Source organism: Mustela erminea, chromosome 6, assembly GCF_009829155.1.
Source record: "Mustela erminea isolate mMusErm1 chromosome 6, mMusErm1.Pri, whole genome shotgun sequence".
NCBI lineage: Eukaryota > Metazoa > Chordata > Mammalia > Carnivora > Mustelidae > Mustela > Mustela erminea.
In genome coordinates this window covers 81256718-81279816 of record NC_045619.1, presented here as the reverse complement: position 1 = coordinate 81279816, position 23099 = coordinate 81256718, and the positions used below count along the sequence as shown (strand labels likewise).

Here is a 23099-nt window from a genome sequence, read left to right as displayed (position 1 = left end):
TATTTGTTCCTGAATCCACAAAAGATACCCTTCCTTGCCTAGCAAATAAAACAAACAAATGACCCCAGCGACAATCATAAATAAGTGAGTCTTTAGTTTAGAGCTTAAAAGCCTTATGGCTTAAAAATAAAGAAATAATGGTGCAACACAGACCTAACAGCGTTTAAACAATCTTTATTACCATGTGGATTTGAAAGGAATTGTTTTAATTTGCTCTAAGCAAAGACTTGGGTTTGTGTTTCTCACACAGTTTGTGGGGACACTGATGTGAACTCTGTTGCTGTTGAAGAATCAGACTACTTTATAACTGATATGTAACGTTTCTAAATTTGTAACTTTTTTCATTAAAAACTCGTGGGGGGATGGCATTTTGTAGTCATTTGGTAGAACCGCTTAATCCCTAAATGCGATTAATTCTTCTCTGTACTTTAGCATCAGTTCATACAAAAATCACTGCCCCTTCTTCCTTTCTTCACACTTTTGAAGAGAGACCTTTTGCTGAATGTATACAAGATACTTGTCATTCCTTTCTTATCCACCAGGAGGCGGGTGATGGTTTACTTGCCCGCAGTCACACCACCTGCCACTCAGCGGGTTGCCTCACCTGTGGAGCATGTGCTGCTGGTGTAACCTGATTCCACACACCTTCACACCGGTCACACTTCACCAGGGATTCTAACCACCAGCAGTGTGACGTCCCCAGCCAGAGCACGGTGGGGCCAGGACAACAGACACATCCTTGCCTTAGGCTGGGGCCACTATCGATTCTTTTATTTACAATTTCAGCTCTTTAACACCCATCCACTGTAAAAGTGTTTCAAGCTATACAAAAGTGCTAAAGCCCTGTCTTTTTCATTTCAGCCACAAAGTCCTTTGGGCTCCTTCCATTTCTCTTCCTTTCAATAAAGATGTCACTATTGGTGACAGCCAGGGTGACTGCTAGGGGAAAACTTTGTGTAGAGGAAAAAAAAGAAAAGAAAAGAATAATTTCTTCAGAACAGCAAAGGGAAGGCAGAGTTGGGTGGAAGGGAGTCACAGGAACCTGGTCACCATTACAGATGTCTGAAAAGTATACAAAAGCCACTTGTTCTCTGTAGCCCACGTTCTGTTGCCTTTGGTGGCAGCGAGCCGGACTCACTGACGTTGAGGGTCCGAAGCATGAGACCCGGAAGGAACACCACATGGCTGCCCATGGCTCCCGGCACTGTCCTGAGCATGGCCCTTGCTTGGCCACACGGGCCAGAGGGCAGCTCCCAGGTAATCTGGTCTGTATGCATGCCTTTCATGGGTGACAGAAGACCATGGCCCTTTGTTTGGAGGAAAGCCTCAGTGACTTGGCATCAGCCGTCTGTATGAAATAACTAGGTCAAACTCTGATATGGTATTACTGGAATGCAATGCCAAGGAAAGGAGGCCAGTTTTCTGCTGCTATGAAATCCAGGTTTCCCATCTCTTGGCAGCAGATTTCCTACTAGGCAATTGGGAAGAAGGAGGAATCAACGTAGGGCTGGAAAGAATAGGTTACAAACAAGAAATCTGGCCTAAATTTAAAAAGACTGATTTAGGAACAAAACTGGGTTTTTTTTTAAAGGCTGGAGTTTTCAGTAATAATTCTACTATAGCCCTAACTCACCCAATAGGACACTGAAATAACAGAGAATTAAAAACTAATTCCTCTCCTAAAGTTTTGCTTTAATGAAGTAAAGTTTTAGTAATCTCTCAGGATAAATACTGATAAACTTGTTTAAAGAATGACTAATTGTTCAGTGATGAATTAGTCTAGTCCTGACCTCTCTGCCTTTCTTGGTCCCTACTCAAAACCAGATCTTTATGCTTTCTGACCAAGTCCAATGGCACCAAGACAAAACACAAAAACCCTGAAAGCAGACATTATTCTGAAGAGGACATCTGGATGGCCAACAGACAAATGAGAAGATGCTTGTTGACATTCATCATCAGGGAAATACAAATCAAAACCACAAAGAGATACCACCTCACACCTGTCAGAACAGCTAAAATGAACAACACAAGAAACAACAGATGTTGGCAAGGATATGGAGAAAGAGGCATCCTCTTATACTGTTGGCGGGAATGCAAGCTGGTGCAGTCACCCTGGAAAACAGTATGGAGGTTCCCCAAGAAGTTAAAAATAGAGCTACCCTAGGATCTGGCAATTGCACTATTAGGTATTACCCAAAGGACACAAAAATAACCAATGCCCTCAATGATCCCGAGAATACTAGATTCCACCAATCGAACATTCATTTACTCCTTGGTGGCCACGTGACCTAATGTTGTACTTTAAGTTAACGGCTGCAGGGATTTAAAAAAAAAAAAAAAACATATTTATTTTCCATTATATCAAAACCCATGCTGCCAGCCACCGAGGAACAGGGGACCTGACCACCTCTGTCTTTGGCTGTTGCCTTTGACATTTCACGCTTGGGATGCAGAGGAGACATGCTGGTCTGAGCAGGAAGAACCTGGCTGCGGAGAAGAGGAGCGAGGGTAAGAAGGGAGGTCCGGTGTGATCCACGCAAATGATCTTATCCAGGCCTCCCTCCTCTCAGCTGGCTTCTTGCCTTCTTTTACTTGTGGGGCAGATCCTTCAACAAAAGAGCCCCAGAGGGCAGGATCTGCCTTAACCAAATCAGGATAAAAAATGCAAGCAGCAAAATTCTGTACCCAGGGCTTTTAAGCTAGAGTTGTGAATTTAGGAACTTGAAAAAATTTTGCTATTGGCTAAGGGGTACGGATGGGTACGAGTCCCGCCCCAGGATTCAGTTAAGGCCTCTGGACTTACCACAGGACAAGAGACTGAGAAAGAACATCCTATTGGACAGAAAGACAAGTCCAAGACGAGCATCTTCCAGGAATTATTTGGCAGGAAAACGTCTCATAAGCAATCTCTGGCTTAAATAAGGCCTTAGCCTTCTTGACGAGGATGCTGCTGGTATATGAAGGGTCATACAATGGTGAGGTCTGTCTTCCAGGTGGAGAAAGAAGGGTTGGGCTAAGACAGGAGCTGGGCAGCCGCCGTGTGAGTGGCACTGCTCTGTTCTAGGTGAGTGGCCCATCTTACTAAAGCAGCCTCACGCGATCCCTGTCAACAGCACTTGGCAAGGCCGGGAAATAATTTGCTGCTAAACATTTGTCCAATCTCATCCTTCTCAAGTGTCCACAAATTGGGTCCTCAAATAACCCTGCCAAAACAAGATTAGAAGTCCCATTCCATAATAGAGGCATCTATTCCTAGAGCTTAAAATGCTGAATTTAAGTTATTTGTCCAAGATCTACATAAAAAGCAGTCCAATTGGGATTTTTGCTCAAACTTTCATGTGTAAGCATGAGTAAAACTTTCCCTGGACAGCAAGTGATATCTGATTCTATGTCCAGAACTGTCAAATAGTCTATTCCCGATAGGGCTGTCATTTACTATGATATTGGAGATATTGGAGAGTAGTCCAAGCCTATTTGGGTAATTATAGGAAGCAGGATGCAAGAAAGATTTAATGCCTAACAATAATGGTTGAGGAATTACATCACGAAAAATAAACAGTATCAAAACACTCAGACAACTAAAGAGCAACTGATATGTGAATGTGGAAAAAATGTGACTCCCTGCCATCTTTAAGACCAGTAAAACAAAGCTAACTTCAAGAAGGACACAACAGCAAAAAAAAAAAAAAAGCCAACTTTAATCATAGAGAAATAAGGGAAAATATTGGATCTTTTAATTTTTCAGTCAACCCTGAATCCATGCACATAGCAAGTTCTAGGGAAATAGAAGTTCAGAAGCAAAAGCCTTTATGTAAATATTTAGATCTCCCAAAATACGGAGCACGGTGGAATTCTATTTACATGCCATACAGTTACAAGATACACTCTGAAGTGTTTTCCCTAACTGTAGGAGAATTCCGTGAGATTCAAAGCATAAATAATAGTGGAACCTCTTTGCTTTACACAACTGTGTAGAGAGAAAAGCAACCAGGACAAATTCTTTCCTTCTATGAGATCTCCTCTTCCGTCTGCAAAAACAAATAGTGAGAAAATGCAAAGCAGAAAGAAAAATGCCAAGCCCTACCGGTATGGAAGGCTTGATGCCAAAGGTAGAAAGACTGGTATTGTGGAAAGTAACGTGGAAAAGAGGAAGTGACCTGCTCACAGGGATAAGGAGAAATACGTGGACACACATGGGAGCCAAATCAGAAGTCAGGTCAGTTAACTGGTGTCTTGAAAGAGATGAGCAAGCATGTTTTTGACTGGACTCAGGCATTCAGGAACACTAAAGGGAAGGAAGTCAGCAGAAAGAAGGTCCGTTCCAGGAGGAAGGCGTATCCAGAATAAGGACTCTGGTTAGTTTCAGAGTCAAGCATGTCAGAATGTTCCACAAAGATCCCTTGATGGTGATGCTGTAATGATCCAGGTGTACTCAAGACCGACCCAGAATATTTGTACACACCAGTCTCCTTTACCACTCTGTTAACCACGCTATTAACTTCTGAAGGCCAGTGGCCATGTCTTGTTCACCGTGAGTTCTCTGCTGAGCCTTGCATATAGCACGAGCTCAGTTTACTTTCTTCTTAGGAAAAAAATTTACCTTTTCTCCCCTATGATAAAAGTAATATATACTCAATTTAAAAAAATTCTGAAGATACGGAAGTGTAAAAAGGAATAAACAGAAGTCATTTGTAATCCCACCTCCCAGAGCTGAGCTGAGTTTAGTATTTTGGAGTAGATCCTTTCAGGTTTTCATGTGTGCGCACACACTAACCAAAACGTACCATACCCTACATACTGTTTTATAAACATCTCTCACAGACATTTTTCTAGCTTGATCTAAAGCTCTGTGTCATATTTAATCACTACAATATAAACATTTCCTCTTCTGATGAACACATAAATTGTTTCCAATTTGCTGCTTTTATAAACACTGATGCAATGAGCATCCTTGTATATGTGTATCTGTGCACATGTTCAATGACTATTTCTTTGGGCTTAATTCTAGAAGATTTTAAGTGGCACAGCCTTTTCAGAAGCTTTTGACATATAGGTCACTAAACTGTCATTGTAATATTTATGATAAATGAATACTTGCACCAGCAGAGTAGGAAAATGCCTTTTCCACCCTCACTAGATTTCAGTTATTTTCACTTTCCCCATGATGGTCAAAACATCTTTTTTTCATTTGCACTTTTTAATTAGAGAATGCCAACATTTTTATGGGTACTGTCCAACTGAATTACTGCTTTTGTGAAATGCCAATTACTATTCTTGACCTAACTGAATTATATTATTATTTAATCCCTATTCAGTAGATTCTTTTGAGTTTCACTGATGAGATCCTAAAGACCATACAGGCAAATGGGGCAAGTGGGTAAATGGTAATATAGAAGGGGCCCATAAAATTACCAAGTAAGTTCCAAAAGGAAAAGGGAGAAATATTTTAGGGTATGGTCCATCAGTCGTGGGTTCAACGATGTAGACATGTTTTCCGAAATTTCAGACATTGAATTGGAATGTGCTATACCAGTTTTAGAGATCCTTGCCCCAAGCTGACATACTTTCCATTATAGTTTATATGCCACCTCTGTAACTACCAAGTAGCAGTTATATATTTTGACTCAAAAATATCCGAAAAAAAAAATTTTAGAACTTAACACTTACTTAGTCCATAAGTGATCTTTGTTGCAGGCACTGGTAATTGGCTCTAACTCGTTCCCAAATAAATGAACTTACGGGTTTTAGTTCTTTCTCAGCAGGGATAGATCCAGTTCACTTATAAATGCTCACTAGATTGTGTCATGAAAATGACGCTGATGCTTCTGGGTTTTTGGTTATACCCGCAAGGGAACATGCGCATGCCAACGGGTTGCTCATTTGGTTTATGCATTTTGCCTTTGTTTCCTTTTGCTTGTGTTAAAATAAACTCTGGAGTTCTATTATTAGAACATCACATTTCAGATGCTGGGTGAGTATAAAGGCATAATGCCTTAGGCATAATTACTGTTAAATATTCCCCTCCAGCCCATGCCAAGGAAACAGTAGTTTCATCAAATGAAGTTCTCACATGACTTTATATATTCTTCAAATTTCTGAACCAAGCTTGAGGAAATATGAAAATAGAACTTTTAATGACCTTTTTAAAGGAGAACTTCCTTAAAAGGAGTTACGTAACTAGAGTAGATAACAGGCTTTCAGAAAATTTGCAGGGAGATGCTCATAGAAGGCTCCTCCCAGGGCAGGGGCTCTTTGTGAACCTTTTCCTTAACCCTGTGATAAGAGCGAGAATTGGGATTTTCAGTGGCATAGCTATATATATTTTTTCTCTCTCCTGTTTTTCCATACACTTTTCAACCATTTTAAAACCTCTGGTTAGCGTTCCTTAATGGTGATCTGTGAAAAGAGGAATAAGAAAAATCACAAAGTGTGAAAAGGCCTGTAGCGGTTGTTTTCATGCTTTTCCAGAAGCAGCCATCACTGGTCTGCACAGTTCACATCTGATAATGGTAACACTGGTGAAATGTGGGTGAGATTAAGCTGTAAATATTCCCAATAAAACCTGTGGAAAGATAAAGTGTTAGATGTGATAAAACAAGTCAAGTGGTATAAGGCGGTAGTTCTGAGAGGCAACGATTATCCTCCTGGAGGCTGACCTCTGAAGGTTTCAATATCCCCAAAGTGACCTGCTTTTGCTTTCATAACACATTATGGATTTAACATTCTTAAACATGTTTTAAATCTATTAGAATTTTCAGTTTGTACTACCTCTTGAGGAAAAATGTTCTAGAGGTTTCCCACCTAGGCAAGATGGTTGTCCTAATTACACTTTTTGGACCTTTAAGAAAAAACTCCCAATCTTATATTCTGGAATCCATTAGAACCAAAAGAGTATTTGGACCAGATCCTTGATGATTTAATGGGCTTTCACAATATTCTGTCCACAACTTTAAGATCATCAGTCTTAAGAAACAATGGTTTTCCTGTGACTTTATTATCTATAGGGTTCCCCTCCACCTACCCTCCTATTCCTCTCAGTCAACCATAATTCAAGTGGCTTTCACATATCTAGTTTCAGATCTCAGAAAACTAACTGGTTATGACTCAAAAATATTCACTGGTAGTTCTCATTCACCAAATCCATTGCTGTGAACCATTTCCTTTTCCTAGTCACCTAAGTCACATGTGACCTGGATTACAAATCCCTGAAATTTTATGCTTTTGAAAGAAAATCCTACCTCATAGAAGGTGAATATTATCTTAGAATGAACAGAAAACAGGGTTTCAAACTGGTTATTCAGACTGTCAAACTGCAGATGATATGGAAGAAGGTAGCACTGGGGGTGTAACCAAGGCAACAAGTCAAGCTCTTTCCTAGGCTCCTGTCCAACTCCTCTTCCCAGGCTCCCTTAAAGTTACAATCCGTCACTCCCAGAGGCTCTTCATCTTTTACAGAATGTTGCTGTTTCTCATCTGAGAACTGCCCTGGGTTATTTTTAGCTTTTCAGCTGCTCAGAGTTTGCAACACAAGAGTCCTGTCATCAACACTCACTCCCTCAAAGACTGTTATGTCCCATGTATCCATGGGCCATAATCTTCTCAGACTACTTCTCTGAGAATTGGTGTTTACAAGCTCATTCAAAGCAGGAGGAAGAAAAAGAAATCAGAGCACCCAGTGCCCAGCAAAGCAAAACAATACGACAACACCTATCAGTTGGTTAATGTTTTATATAAATGTTACCTTCTCTCCCTTAACTCACAAGCATTTACAGGAATGGCTATTCTTTGTGGTATGAAAACGAGGATGCATAGATGTTTCCAAAATAAAACTTAAAAAAAAAAAATAGGACTAATTTAAAACCATGGCACAAAAATGTTTGAAACTGACTATAAATAAAAAAATAACACTTCACAAAATCCTCTCCCGGCCAATTGTTGGGAATTTTCAAGAAGCAAAGTGCTCTGACGTAACATTATTAGATAAACCTTATACCAATTAATAAAGGTCACTTTAAGCTTTTTATACTCTAAATTTTCTCAAATACAGCACACAATATTTTTTATATCTTTTAAGAGGTTATTGAACATCACTTAGCTGCTATTATTATTGTTATTATTGTTATGATGAAGGTAAAAATGAACAGACCCCCCAAATGAGAATACAGAATATGGGCTTTGTTATTCAGCTGAGCTGATTTCAAAACACAACTCTGCTACATACAAAGCAGTATGTCTTTATGTATATATTTTATTTTTTTTCAACTATTTATTCATCTGTGAAAAGGTGGAAATCAAAGAAAGAAATGCACGGTTATTGTGAAGATTAAGAACAATGATACATGAATAGCAACAGCACAGCGCCTGGAACACGGTAAAAGCTCAAGAACTGTGAGTTCTTCATTTTCTCTAATATGTAACAGTTCTTTGTTAACGACCAGCTGCCAAGGGTGCATTTACATACTCCACAGTCACTAGGAATTTGCACCTGCTTCTTGCCTTTCCTCTCTGCCATTACTCAGATTATGAAGTCATTTCTTTTGGTATCACTTTACCTGTTTTTAATAGGCATTTCATTACACTCTTATTTGCTGCTTCTCATTTGCTTTGAATTGGACAACCAGATTAATGGAATTTATCGAATTTCTTTGAAATTTAATATTGGTGCTTTGGTTTTGGACATCAGAGTCTTTAGTTTTCTTAAAGTTCTGAATAAAATGTAACTGATGTAGAGTGCCCTATCCTGTGAGTGAACAAAATATGTGAAGGGTTAATATATTATCATGACACTATATTCTCCCTGTGATATACTGATTTATAAGAAATATGTATTTTGCTATTCAGATGACCAAAATCTCTTTCTCAGATGTATCTGGTCTTCATCTATATGTCCTGCAGAGGCTTCAGAGACATAAAGGTGAAATGGGTGTCTTCTTATTAATAAAGATGACTTCTGAACCCTACCCAAGGGTGTGGGACTGGCTGCCAGGAGGACCAACCATGTAATTAGAGGGCTGAAAATGTCAGTGCCCTCCATCACCTCCAGGGAGGGGGAAAGGGTTGGAGTTTGAATTAGCCAATGACTTAGCCAATCATGGCTATGCAATGAAGCTTCCAACCAAATGGACTGGGTTTGCTGAGCTTCTGGGTTGGTGAACACATGGGGATGCAGGGAGAGGGGCAGATCTGGGGAAGACATGGAAACCCCAAGCTCTTTCCCCATACCTTACCGCACATATCTCTTTATCTGGCTGTTGATTCATGTCCTTTAATAAGCTGGTAAATATAAGTAAATGTTACCCTGAGTTCTGTGAGCTGCTCCAGCAAATTGACTGAACCTAGAAAGAAGGTTGTTGGAACCTCCAATCTGTAGTCACTTGGAAGAAGCCCTGGTAATGGCGTGGGTCCATCTCAACCGGGGAGTGGAAGGCAATTTTGTAGGACTGAGTCCTTAACCTTTGGAATCTGATGCTATCTCCTGGTAGACAGTGTCAGAATTGACTTGAATTCTCCGATACCCAGTGGGTATCTGAGAACTGCTTAGTGTGTGGTGGAATGGGGAACACACCCCCTTCACGGGTACTTGGAACTGGTACCAGGAACCCTTCAAAGACTCTCCCACTGCCACCTCTTTCAAAAGTGGTCTTATGGCATCTGGCATCAAATAGAATGAAAACAATAAGATTAATGAATTGTAAATAGAGAGAATCAGGGCCAGAGAAAGTAGAAGGAAGAAAATGAACTAACTGCTGGGACAACTGTAACTGTTGTGATTTTAACATGACACTTGGCACAAAGCCTCCTGGCAGCAGGGTGAAAAGGAAATGTGTTCAATGATCCAGTTCTTATTATCAGAATGAAAAGAAGCATTCTGATTTGGGTGGGAGGCAAAGGTCTCATGTGAGACTTTATATAGAAACACACAGTTTTTGTCCATTTCCCTAACAATGTCCTTGGCAAGGAATTGGGGTTATAAAATACAATATGCCGGTAACCTTTGACTTTTTCTTCTTTAGTTCTCATATTGCTTCTACCTTTGAAGCAATTAGTCTACATTTTACCCTGTTCCATCTATTGCCAGCTCTCCAGGCTGCATTCTTGACCCTCACAAACTAGATTACTATTAATATTCCAATCAATCTCCTTGCATCCGGTTGTCCTGTTTGTCAAATTCACCTTCTACACTTCTACCAAACAGATGGTCCTAAACCAACATGTTCAAGTAGCAGGATTCAAAAACCTTCAGTTACTCCCAATGACCTCTGGAAAAAGTGTAAACACTTCCAGTGGGTATTCAAGAGCCTTCATAATCTCATTTGTCATAGATATCCTAAATATACATATCAATTACATATATATATATAAATTATACATATAGATATATCCCATAGATAGCTATATATATCCTATCAAATATAGAATAAAATATATCCTGTATTTTATGATCACTCCTCATCCCTAACCCTCCAACTCAACCATCCTTTCTCACCAGTGTTTTGGCTACATCACTATGCTTCCCGCCTCTACTCCTTTACTTACGTGACATCCCCTCCTAAAGTCTCTTTCCTTCTCTTTCCCACCTATCCAAAACTTAGTTCTGCTTCAAGGTGGAACTCCATTCTTCTCTCATGAAGCCTTCCCTGACAGAAAGTTCCCGTTTCTCTCTCCCTCACTATGCTACTGTCAGTGCCAATGGGTGGGTGCATTCCAAATTTCTGAGACCCCTTCAAGGGACCCATGGGGCCACAGCTATTTTTCTAATACTAAGATTTGATCTGTCTTCTTCACTGTGCTAGCATCTGCAATGATGGTGCAAAAGCAGTTGGGGGGGTAGGTAACATTGCCAGAATCTTTGCACTACTCAGCGGCAGCACCAAACTCTATTAGTGGTCTTTATACTCTTCAGCACCACATACAGTAGAGCCACTTCCCTTAAACATGCTCTTCATGAAGCTGTAACGACTAACTAAATGAAATCCTGACCCTGGAGTACATGGCTTTTCAATACTCTGTGAGAAGAAATGGAAGTCCCCATAAAGCACTTTCTGATGCACACTCAAGGAGGATGGTTGTCTGGAAGAAAAGTGCTTGTATAATTTTTGAATTGCCACTTGCTTCCACAGAAACCACTTTTACTCGACAGATGACTGACACAAAATTCAAGTTATCTAGACTTGGGTATTTGGCAGATATTTTTCCAAAAATGAACAAGTGAAACTGTCATTTCGGGAAAAACAACTGACAATATTTACTGGTAATGATAAAATTCCAAGCAAGTATTAGAATTTAGGACAACTTGTATTCACCACTGTGACTTTGACAGCTTCCCAATATTCATTAGCATTTCGGATGAGACTGGGTGCGTGTTAACAAATGTCATTTTTTTTCATATTGTATAATGAAATGGGTCAACATTTGTAAGAGCTGCTTAACTCAGTGAACCAATATTTTCAACTGTTCTATGCATGTGATAAAAATCATGCTTTGGTAAAGATCCATTCAAAATGCAAGACAGGCTTTCAACATACAAAAAGTTTGTCAATATGGTTTCACATTCTACAACCAACTTTTAAGATGCTTATAACCTGCCAAGTTTTAAATTGGTATCAAAGAAGAATACCCACAATTACCTGAAAAGATTTAAAAACTCCTCTCTTGGGGCATCTGGGTGGTTCAGTTGGTTAAGCATCTGTCTTTGGCTCAGGTCATGATCCTGGAATCCCAGGATCAAATCCCACATCAGGCTCCTTACTCCACCAGGAGTCTGCCTTTCCCTATGCCCTTCTCCCTGTTCATACTCTCTCTCTCAAATAAATAAGATCTTTAAAAAAAAAAAAAAAAAAAAAAAAACTCCTCTCTTTTCTGACTACCTACCTATGTAAGGCTGGATTTACTTCATATACTTCAACCAAAACAACATATTGCAATTTTTAACTGCAGAGGTAGATATGAAAATCCACCTGCCTTCTCGTAAAGAGAGCTGTAAAATACATAAAATAATGCCACCCTTCCTACTAATGCCTGTTTTTGTTTAAAGAAAAGTTATTTTTCATTAAAATATTTTATGTTAATGTATATTGGGTTTATCATTGGTTATGTTTAAGTAAATTAATATATTTAACTTTTTTCAGTTTTAAGTTCTATTATAGTAAGTATCAATATACCCACATAAAAAAAGCTATTTGGGGTCCATACTTTAGTAAGAGTGTGAAGCATAGGACTATGAAGCCTTTAAAACCACTGTTTTATACTACTCATTCTGGCTCTTAATTTTGCATTATATAAATTATAATAATAGTACGATAAAATACCTATATATTTTATATATAACAATAGTATGATAAAATACCTATATATTTCATATATAACAATAGTATGATAAAATACCTACATAGTTTATATATAACAATGAAGGAGAGAAACTTGTTTTTTGGTTTAACCTATAACCCCTAGGAAAATAAGCTAATAGACACTTGCTAAATTGACTTGAGATCACATTCGAGTAGAAAGTGTTTAACAGAACCATCTTATTCAAGTTTTATAAAGGTTCAGTCTCGTTGGTTTCTAAAAGTTGCACCAGGTGGCTTTGAAAATTTAAGACCACATTCCATCCCAAAGCAGTAGTCAGATTCCGTATTCCATTAATGTTTTTAATGGTTATAATGTATTCCATTGAAGTAAACTATTTCCCTCCCCTCTTGGCACATAAGGTCCCCACTACCTGGAACCCCTCCCTTTCCCTGCCTAACCTTCCCTGTCCTCCCCAGCTAGCGTAGGTCTCCTCCTTTTATACTCTCAGAGCACCTTATATTTGTCCTTATATGTCACCTCTCACAATTTTAATTGTGTAGTTATTCATGTAATTATTTGATTAATGTCTGTTTCTCTCACTAGAATATAGGCCCCAAGGGATATTTCAGTGATATTTCCCAATAGTACTTGTTTAATAGGGTTATAGAAATATTAAGTGGATAAATATTATTAAGTAAGTCCATTGAAATTAATTAACCCTTTATTCTGTGATATTTCGCAATGTTACAGATAAAGCAACAGCAGGCAGGGGGCGGAGGTGGGGCAGGATTCCATTAGCCATCACAGAAGAAATGAAATTTTCTGATTTCTCCTTTTTAAGGAAGTGCTTAGAGAACAGATGGTGGGTGGCCAAGTGGCAATGGGAGACTGTGAAAGTCCAGGGAAGAAAGACAGTGAGGGACCTAGTCTGAGGGGGTAGCAACAGAAATGAAGACAGGCAAGCCATGACTTACACTTAGACACAGCAGGTCAGAAACAATGTGAGGAGGATTCTGAGGTTTCTAGCCCGAGCAGCTGAGAGGATGGTGAGTATATTTACCAAAACGCACAAAACTGGAAGAATAGCACCGTTAGAAGGGGAAGACTCCTAAGACTCTGTGAGATTTCTGAGTGGAGCGATCAAGGACTGAGGCCGAGACTGTACGTAGAAACCTGGGAGCTGTTAACACAGAGTTCTGTGGTAACTGGAGCTAAGGGAGGGAGTGTGAGGAGGGCCAACGGGAAAAGATGATCTTGGGAAATCTGACCGACAGGAAGGGCTTGGGCAGACAAGGAGGGGAAGCAAGAAGGTAAACAGGTGGCCAACCGTAAGATTATCTTGGGTTCCTTCCCCCTTCACTTCCCAGCTGTCTCCCTTCAGTTCCTCTTCCCGCACGGCCCACCGGCCTGGGACTGTCAGAGTGGTCCACTAACTGGACTGCTCGCTTGCTTCTCTCCTTCCAGTGCCTTCTGCATGCTCCAGCCAGACTGCCATCCTATCCACGCTCTCCAGCTGCACTGTCCAACACTACTAGCTATTAATTACTAGCCCGCGGAGCTACTGCATTCACAGGAATTAAAATTAAACAATTAAAAATTCGGTTCTTTGGTGTCACTAGTCACATGGTAGGGTAGGTCATCAACAGGACATGACCACTGGTTGACCCTAGACCTGGACCCCAGCAATCAGAGGCTCCTCACCCCCTCCTCTGTCTTTGGAATGTGCATTCCATTCGCCTTCCCTGCTTCGAGAAGCCACCCCAAGGACATAGCCTGGAGATAGTGATGTGGAATTCAGACCATCTGGTCCACATATATGACTGAACACAGTTAAGGCTCTATATAAACTTCTAAGATTCTGGCAGGTGGTAGGGGTGTGGGGCGGTGGTGGAGATCTAACTGCCTTGAGGCTGCCTAAGATAAGCCTTGTAAGTTCCCTTGCTTATTAAACCTACCACCTCTAGATCTGGAGTGGCCTCTTTCTTCAGTCTCTCCTTCCCTTCATACATGGGGTCAGTTTCAGATTGTACTCAGGAAGGTCCCGAGGAGGTTTTGAATGAACACCCCACTTCAAGGGTCTCCACAGCCAGACATGGCTAGAGGGCTACGGTGTTGGACATCACAGAGATAGCACACTTCAATCATCACAGAAAATTCTGTTGGGTAGTGCTGCTATAGCATTGCTTTGTCTTTTCAGCTCAAAAGTTCAAAACCTTGATCCTTGGTCCAATACTGCTACATTCGGCCTTCAACTGTCTAACTCCTCCCACTACCCTAGATCAACTCTACACTCGATACACACTGGACACTCCTTACTCATCCCCACCTCCAGTCGTGGGTTCATGCGGTTAGGAAACCCTCCTGTACTACAGCCACCACAGGTCGGTCAGGTTCGTGGGTCAGCTTGGCTAGTCTACAATACTCAGTTATGCAGCTGAACACTAATCTACGTGCTGCTGTGAAGGTATTTGGTAGACATGGTTAACACATACAGTCAGTTGACTTTAACTGAAAGGTTATAATAATGACATACTTCTATTATAAAATGTATGATACAGGGTGCTGGGTGGCTCAGTCAGTTAAGCATCTGCCTTTGGCTCAGGTCATGATCCCAGGGTGCTGGGGTCGAGTCCTGCATCGGGCTCTCTGCTCAGTGGGGAGTCTGCTTCTCTCTCTGCCTCTGCCTCTCCCCCTGCTTGTTCTCTCTCTCAAATAAAATAAAAATAAAATGTATGATACAAGCCATTAAAAAAGAACACTCTTAATGACTTAAATTATCTTAAATATTTATATCACATACTGGTAATTAAAGGAGCAGCTGCCCTATAAAACATTCAGAGCCTGGCCGACTGTTCAGATGGGACACTGGTCTTCTCCTACCCTGAGACTGGGACTTATACCATCGCCCTATGGTTTTCTGGCCTTGAGATTTGGTCCAGAATTCACACCATTGGTTCTCCTGATTCTCAGGCCTATGGACTGAGACTGAAAATGTGCCACTGGCTTTTCCTGGGTTTCCAGCTTGCAGATAGCAGATTATGGGACTTCTCAACATTTGCAATCATGTAAGCTAATTTGTATAATAAATCTTTCTCTCTCTTGCTTTCTCTTTCTCCGTATTTATGTATGCACACATGCATCTCTGCACGTGTGTGTGAACAAAAAGTCTGGCAACTTTCTCACTCAATGCTCCTACAAAGATCATTGCTTTTACCCGGGATTAAAATAGTTCCAGTCACTGAACACTACATTAGAAACTAATGATGCACTATACATTGACCAAGTGAATTTAAATTAAAAAAAAAAAAATAAAACTAAAGTAAGAGGAAATTTTATTTTATTTATTATTTTATTTTAAAAATAAAAGGAAAGGTGATTCTCCTCAATGATCTGGGTGAGACTCACCTCATCAGCTGATGGCCTTTAAAAAAAATAAAAATATCCTCAGGCTTTTCTGAGATAAAGAAGTTTTACGTTATGGCCTGTAGCAGCTACACCCCTGCCCCCGAGGCTCCAGCTGGCCCTTCCTGCCACCATGCTCTATGCCTTGGACTCCACACTGCATAGACAAATTCCTTCAAGCAGATCTGCTTAATAAATCTCTGTTTATAGGGGCACCTGGGTGGCTCAGTGGGTTAATCCTCTGCCTTCAGCTCAGGTCATGATCCCAGGGTCCTGGGATCAAGCCCCGCATTGGGTTCTCTGCTCGGTAGGGAGCCTGTTTCCTCTTCCTCTCTCTCTGCCTGCCTCTCTGCCTACCTGTGATCTCTGTCTGTCAAATAAATAAATAAAATCTTTAAAAAAAAAGTTGCTTAAAAAAAAAATCTCTGCTTATATATAGATACAGATATATACGTACACATATGTACACACACAACTGAATGTGCAAATACATGTGTGTGCGTATGTATATATCCTACTGTTTTCTGGACTGGAATACCTTTCGGTACAGATTTCAGCATCTGGTGAAATATACCCTTCAGGGCTGAGCCATTTACCACCAGCGCCTTCAAAATTACAAATGTGACTTTTCAAAGATAATGGTTCTTAAACGAGGCTGCACGTTAGAGTCACCTTTGTAAAATTGTTACAAATATAGGCAGGTTCTAACTAGAAGCAAGATTAGCATCAGAAGGCCAGCTTGGACCTTCACTTTTTAAAAGAGCTCTCTAGGGAATTCTGAGGCACGAACAGAGCTGAGAACCAGGATCCTAACTGAACTCCTCTGGGCTTTAAGTGCTGCTGGAACTCCTCAAACACCGCACACTGCCTCATGATCTTTCGTTCAAACAACTAATCAGCATCAGTTGCAGGACTAACATTTGTCAGTTATGAAGACATTGTAAGTGCGTAGGGGACAGAGGCAACAGTGGGCCCACTCTTGGCCTTGAGGGGAAACATTGAGATATACTGCTTGGTATTCCTTGCAGCACATGGATTAATAAATATTAAATGAATGAATAAATGAAAATTTTAAAGCAAAATTTAGTGAAGCTGACGGTGGTTTATTCAAAATAGTGCATAATTTAAACAGCTCTTATTTCTAGTTCAATTGAAAATCCTATTAGCAAGTGTTGGTAAGTGCCTGACATATTTATTTATTGATAGACTGTACTGTTGGTATTTTAGAACATTGCTGAGTAGGATTAATTCTCACCCCACAGATAATTTGGTAGATACCCCATGCCTATAACTACTTTCCTAAGAGGCCTAAAAAAACGCCTCTATGCTCTTATAAGGGGAACAGAACCAACTTCTGATACCAGCACAGTCTGAGCTCGTTCGAAGGGGAGGGGAGGGGGACGGAGGGGCTGATGGACACAGGGCTGTGGTTACTGTGAGGCTGGCCAGCCCTGGACCTGCAATCTGTGTGGTCAAGTATAAACGTCCATAAATGTTAGATAAGATTTCTACTGTATTATTATTTTATAAATATGCTTTTAAGATGGCTAAAATGCTTTTCCATCACTGTGCAGTCACGGAACAACACCCCAGTGAAAGAATGTGCTGGTTTTTCTGCTTTTTCACATGAGGAGACTGAGTCCTAAGAGAAAAAGCGACTGGCTCACAGGGGACTGAGAGCAGAACGGCATAGGGACAGACGGCTTCTAATTCCCTGGAATGCCATCTTGTGCTCAGCTTCCTGGGGGACTTTCAGAATGACTTTCTTTTACAAAAAAAAAAAAAAAGAATTTTTTTTTTAAGTAAAAACACTTTTCAAAGTCTCAGAAGTACCTCCTCTCGTTCACCTCTCTCTCTCCTTCAACCTTTTTATTTCACAAGACAGTATATTCACTTTTTAAAAACACTTAAGACTATCTGTCAAAAGTATCATTATGTGTTTTTATTTTAAGGGATTTGGACTTAGCAGTCAAATTTTACTCCAGCCACAAGTATGGTCTTGACTTGATATATTCTAATTCATACTAATATTGTAAAGATCTATATTATTGGTTTGCTCATTATAATTAATGAAAATGCTCTTTGGTAGTTATTAAAATCTGTAAGGTCACATTAATCTACATTTCAAAAAGTAACTTGGGAGAAGGAACTGTAAATGCATTTTCCTTTTAACAGAGCCACTGGAGTTTTCTGGGTAAAAGCGTATCTTACAGTGTTTGGTTTGGTTTTGCTTTTTAAACCAGAGACAGACTTAAGGAATACATTTGCAGCTTATAGTAAAGATGCACTTTTTATTGTTATTTGTCAAAATAAGGAAAGCTAGGGTTAACTAGTAGGACTTCAAAAATAAAGGGATTTTAAATCATCTTTCCAAAGCCCTTAAGCCTTCCAAATTAATTACAAATTCAAAATACGTTGCGGGGAGGGGGGGCAGCTACAGTTGAAATCCCACAGGTCTCTCCTTTTCACTTTTCCAGGAATCCTGTGAATTCATTCTGTGTATAGATTTCTGCCAAGTTCTGTGTTTCTCTTTAAATTTTTATTACAACTTCTTCCATTACTGCTGTTTTTTAGGTCATGGCCCAGTCAGGTTATTTACCAGCAGACTCTCAACTTTAACTCAATTCTTTTGCTTCTGTGGGCTTTTCTGGCCATCATTGTGGCATGCTTCTAGATGACTTATAATCAAATGAGTTCCACGGTAAATACCGATATCACATCTTTGTTCAGAATGCCCAGGGCTCCCTGCTTTCCTCATGCCTGTTTTTGTCAAATTAATTTTGACATTTCCCCAGATAATGGACAGCTCACTGAATTCCAAATGGGATACTTTGTGGGGCAAGAATTCACAAGGCATTTCAGTCAAGGCTTTCTGAAAATAGGGGAATAAAAGCAGTCGAACGAACACTGTTATAAAGAGGAAATTTGGTTGATGATGATGATAGGTTACAGGAGGGGAGAAAAATAAAACAAAAGCAACTCAGATTCATCAGAGCCACATACAACTTGCTAGGGTGGGATAGCCAGAAACATCCTGTCTTTCTCTCACTCCCTGCTTGCCTCCCACTACCAAGTCCTGCTACGCATAAAACATCACGCCCTTCTTTCCTATTCCCATTGACGTGTCCTAGTTCAAGCATACATCATCTGCATAGGCTGTTACCATTCTGTCCACATGTGAACTCCTCCAAGGAATTATGATACTTCAAATATGAGCCAGTCTTTCTACTGAAATGAAATGTCTGCCTATATATACCTTTAAAAAAAAAAAAAGATTTTATTTATTTATTTGATAGACAGAGATCACAAGTAGGCAGAGAGGCAGGCAGAGAGAGAGAGGAGGATGCAGGCTCCCCGCTGAGCAGAGAGCCTGATGCGGGACTCGATCCCAGGATGCTAGGATCATGACCTGAGCCGAAGGCAGAGGCTTTAACCCACTGAGCCACCCAGGTGCCCCTACACACCTTCTATTCATGGGTCTTAACACTGTATTTTGCAACTCCATCCACCAATTACTATCATCAAATATTTAAATTTGATATCATACTCTTGCCTAAGTGTCAGAATCCACTACCATGTTGATTTTCTAGAATCAACATGCTGCCCACCCCACCCCCCCGCCTTAAACTGGTGCACCCAGAAGAGTGGGTGGCTTTACTGATAATGAGCAGGAGAAGCCTAGTACTTCCTTTGTTCTGGACACACAGGTATGAATGCAACCTAGACTTGCATTAACTTTTTGACATTATTATCACATGCTTGATTCATACTAAGTTTAATTAGGCCAATACCTAGCCTTTTCACATGATCAGTCATTAGCCTCAGCTCTTACAATCTGTACTTAGGCAGCATATATTTGTGAATTAGGGTGCAGGAGCTTACTTTAATTCATATTGATTTTTGTCTCCTCTAGGAATTGATTTCTAGCTGTTGTTCCAGTCTTGGTAAGATCAATTGCCCAGATAAGTATCCTCTCACTGGGTCCACATTTCTTCATTCTGTATCTAAATGTAATCTTTTTCACACTGTTTGCTAAAATCAAAACACGCAAAAATGTGTCAACTACACTTCAATTAAAAAAACACAAAAATGCCCATGGCTTTCCCCTGTTCTGCCATTATAATCACCTCCATTTAAAAAAAAAAAAAAAGAAAAAGGTAATGTACTCAGTTTGACATGACTTATTTTTATTGAACTTGTATTGGCTCCTGATGACCTTTCCTTTTTTAACATTCACAAACCATCTGCTTAAAAATCTCATTCTGTAATATTCCTGGAGATTAATACTCTAGAGGCAATGTCTCCATTTATCAGAATTCAGTCTATGTCCTACTTCTACCCTAACCCTACACCTTCTGGAAAACTATTATATTTGTCCCTCTACAATTCTGGAACTTGTCCTGGCCCCCATATCACCTCCAGATTCCCAACTGTGGTTCCAGGAGCAAATCACATGTCCTCTGAATACCCTGGTTGACACATAATCCTTCTAGCTAAGAAGTTTAAACTCATTTGGAATAACGACATGCCTTTCTACACTAGTTTTATGCAGCATGGGAATAAATAAACAAATAAAAATTAGAGGAAAAAAGACAAAAGAAATATAGAAGCTGATAAGTTCTTTCCCCCTCTGTTTTCTTGTACCATTAAATAGTCTTCCTCAAGTTTTAGATTACTGCTTCAAAATCTAACACAACTCTAAAGTCAATCCTTCTCTCTTTCACTCACCATGCTAAGCAATTTTTCCACAAGCTTCCATTCAACACATTCACTCCAGACTTCACTTTTATTCTTAACTTTTAGTAATAGTGGAAAAAATAAGATTGGGATATTCCAGAGGATTATGAGCACGGAATGATAATTTTGTTAACTCTGAGTTAAACTGGTCGTAGCTGGTCTGGTCCAGCTGGACCAAAAGCCCAGTCATCATTTATGACTGTTTCTCTGGGAAAATACATTCTGCATTCCAAAGAAGTGACTCAGAAAGAAATCTCTGACTGAGACTTTGCACGCTGGCCTATTTTTGCTCCTACCCTCCAATCCTAACAAATCAACAAATGTAGCTTCTGAATCAGCCACATAAAGCAAACGAGTAGGTCCCCTTCTCTCTATATTCAGGCAAAGTAAATGCTCCCTCACCTTTTGCTCCTGAATGCATGAAATGCTCTCAAAGTTGAAATGCCAGATGAATTCCTACCATAGCAAATGGGCCAATTCAGCTATTCTTACTAGCCTATCTTTGGTCTCTTTTCTTCTTTTGAGAGTTCTTTTGCCAAATCCATGTTCCTTTGTTTGGTTTCCTTATTTGGGTGAGTTCCTTTTCTCTTTTAGTTTGGTGAACTTAGTGCCAAAACCTACAAAACAAAGTCATCCTATTTCTTTGTAGAAGACACAAGAGTACAAAGCCAAGTAAAGAAATGTTTTATTCCCAGTCTTCCAGGTCCTAAAGATCCTGGGATCTTGAGGCAGACCTTGGGACTTTGGTTGGGTTTCTGAGATTAGCCAGAAAGACCCTGACTGCCAGTCTCCCTCAACAGCCCCAGCACCAATTCATTTACCTCAGGGCCATTAGCCAGAAAGACTCTGGACTGCCAGTCTCCCTCAACAGCCCCAGCACCAATTCATTTACCTCAGGGCCAGTTAAGCCAGAAATAACCAAAATGAAGTCTGGATTTCTGGGGGAGGGGAGATGGAGATTAAAACAGACCCCGGAAGCCATTTTGAAATAAAACTTGACCAATCAGGGGTGCCTGGGTGGCTCAGTCATTGAGCGTCTGTCTTTGGCTCAGGTCATGATCCCAGTATTCTGGGATCAAGACCCGAGTCAGGCTCCCAGCTCAGTGCAAAGCCTCCTTCTCCCTCTCCCACTCTTCCAGCCTGTGTTCCCTCTCTTGCTCTGTCTCTCTCAGTCAAATCAATAAATAAAATCTTAAAAACAAACAAACAAACAAAAAACTTGACTGAACACTTTGAAACAAAGCCTGAAAACAAAACTATGCAGACCTCTGGGCAGGTGGCTCTGATCATTCTTTCATACCTTTCACACTCAGGGCAAAGAAGTAAGGTTGACATTCACGCTATTCTATAGGTCACTCTCAGACCCTTAGTCCCCAGTGTTCTTGGGGTAAAGACAGCTCCTCTTCGGTCCCTGCAAGCTGTGTAAACCCCCAGAGTTTCCCAGAGCCTATCATCTCCCACCTGCTAGCTGCTGCTCCTGGTCCACCGAAAATCTGGCCCCTGATTCCCATTTCCCTCTCCTTTCCATGTTGTCCCTCATCCAGAAGGACATCTGCATCCACAGACATGACTGGGCCACAACTTGACCCTAGTGATGCTCTCCCTTTCACGCACGAACTTCCATGGTCTCACCCTGGACCTTGTCATCACTTGAAAAATTCTCTTTCCAAAACCACTTACTCAGGTGTCCCCCTTTGTGACCATCACTAACATCTCCTCCTCGAATCCCAATGCCCTCCAAGGCACCGTGACTTTTTCTAACCAATCTGTGGATGCGCGTTTCCTTCCCTACCCTCCCTTCCTTTTGAAAGGTTACATTTCCCAGACTCATCATTTCATCGGTATTACCAGTATTCTGCACTTTCCATCTTGACCATCTAGCACAGCCCCGACTCAGGCAGAAGCCTGCCGTCTGCTTTCTGGGTGTCCGAGCGACCTGGAGAATCCACAGCAAGCAGGCTGGGATTGCTGGAATTCAGGCTCACCAGCCCGACCTGTGCCCTCACCACCGCCCAGGCATCCTCATCCTCGTGCTTCTCCTGTTTTCTAGGCCAGTGTGGTCTTCCGCTCCTCCGGCTCTCCAGGACTGCTTCAAAGCACCACCTGCCCCCCCTCCCCCACCACCCCAACATTCTGTTCTCTTCACTCTCAGCGGCTGAAAGTGGAAGCTGTTGGATAAGAACTCCCTCTGCTTCTCTCCAACAAAGCCCTAAACCAGCAGCATCCAGTGGCTGCTCCCATATCTTTAGAGACACTGCTCCTCCCATCTAATGGGGACCCTCCACATCTATAAGCCATTCCACAGCACATCTCAAAGCCACTCTTTTCTCATCGATATTTAAATCTGTCCAGGGTTCCATCCGACAGGAGGGCATCATCTCTGGTTCTCTGTCTCCTCCACGTCCTTCTCTCTCACCCTTCATCCCTTCAAAGTCAGACTCCCGGAAAGAGAGTTCAGGATTTCCTATTTTCTTTTTTTTCTCCTCCTTGTTCCATAATCCACTCCAAACGGGATTAGAGGGGCATCCCCACCACTCCCCAGAAACAGCTCTATATAAGGACACCAGTGACCCTAATACCTTTCCAGGATTCATTTAACTCACTGGTTCTTAAATGAGGGCAATTTTGTCCTCAGGGGACATTTAACAATGTCTGGGCATATGCGGTTGTCA

General features: G+C 40.8%; 1 protein-coding gene across 4 annotated transcripts in view; it reads right to left on the bottom strand.

Moving 5' to 3' along the window:
• Positions 1-23099, bottom strand: part of ANO6 (anoctamin 6) — a 187894-nt gene that overhangs the window by 79456 nt on the left and 85339 nt on the right. The gene's annotated exons all lie outside the window — the stretch shown is intronic.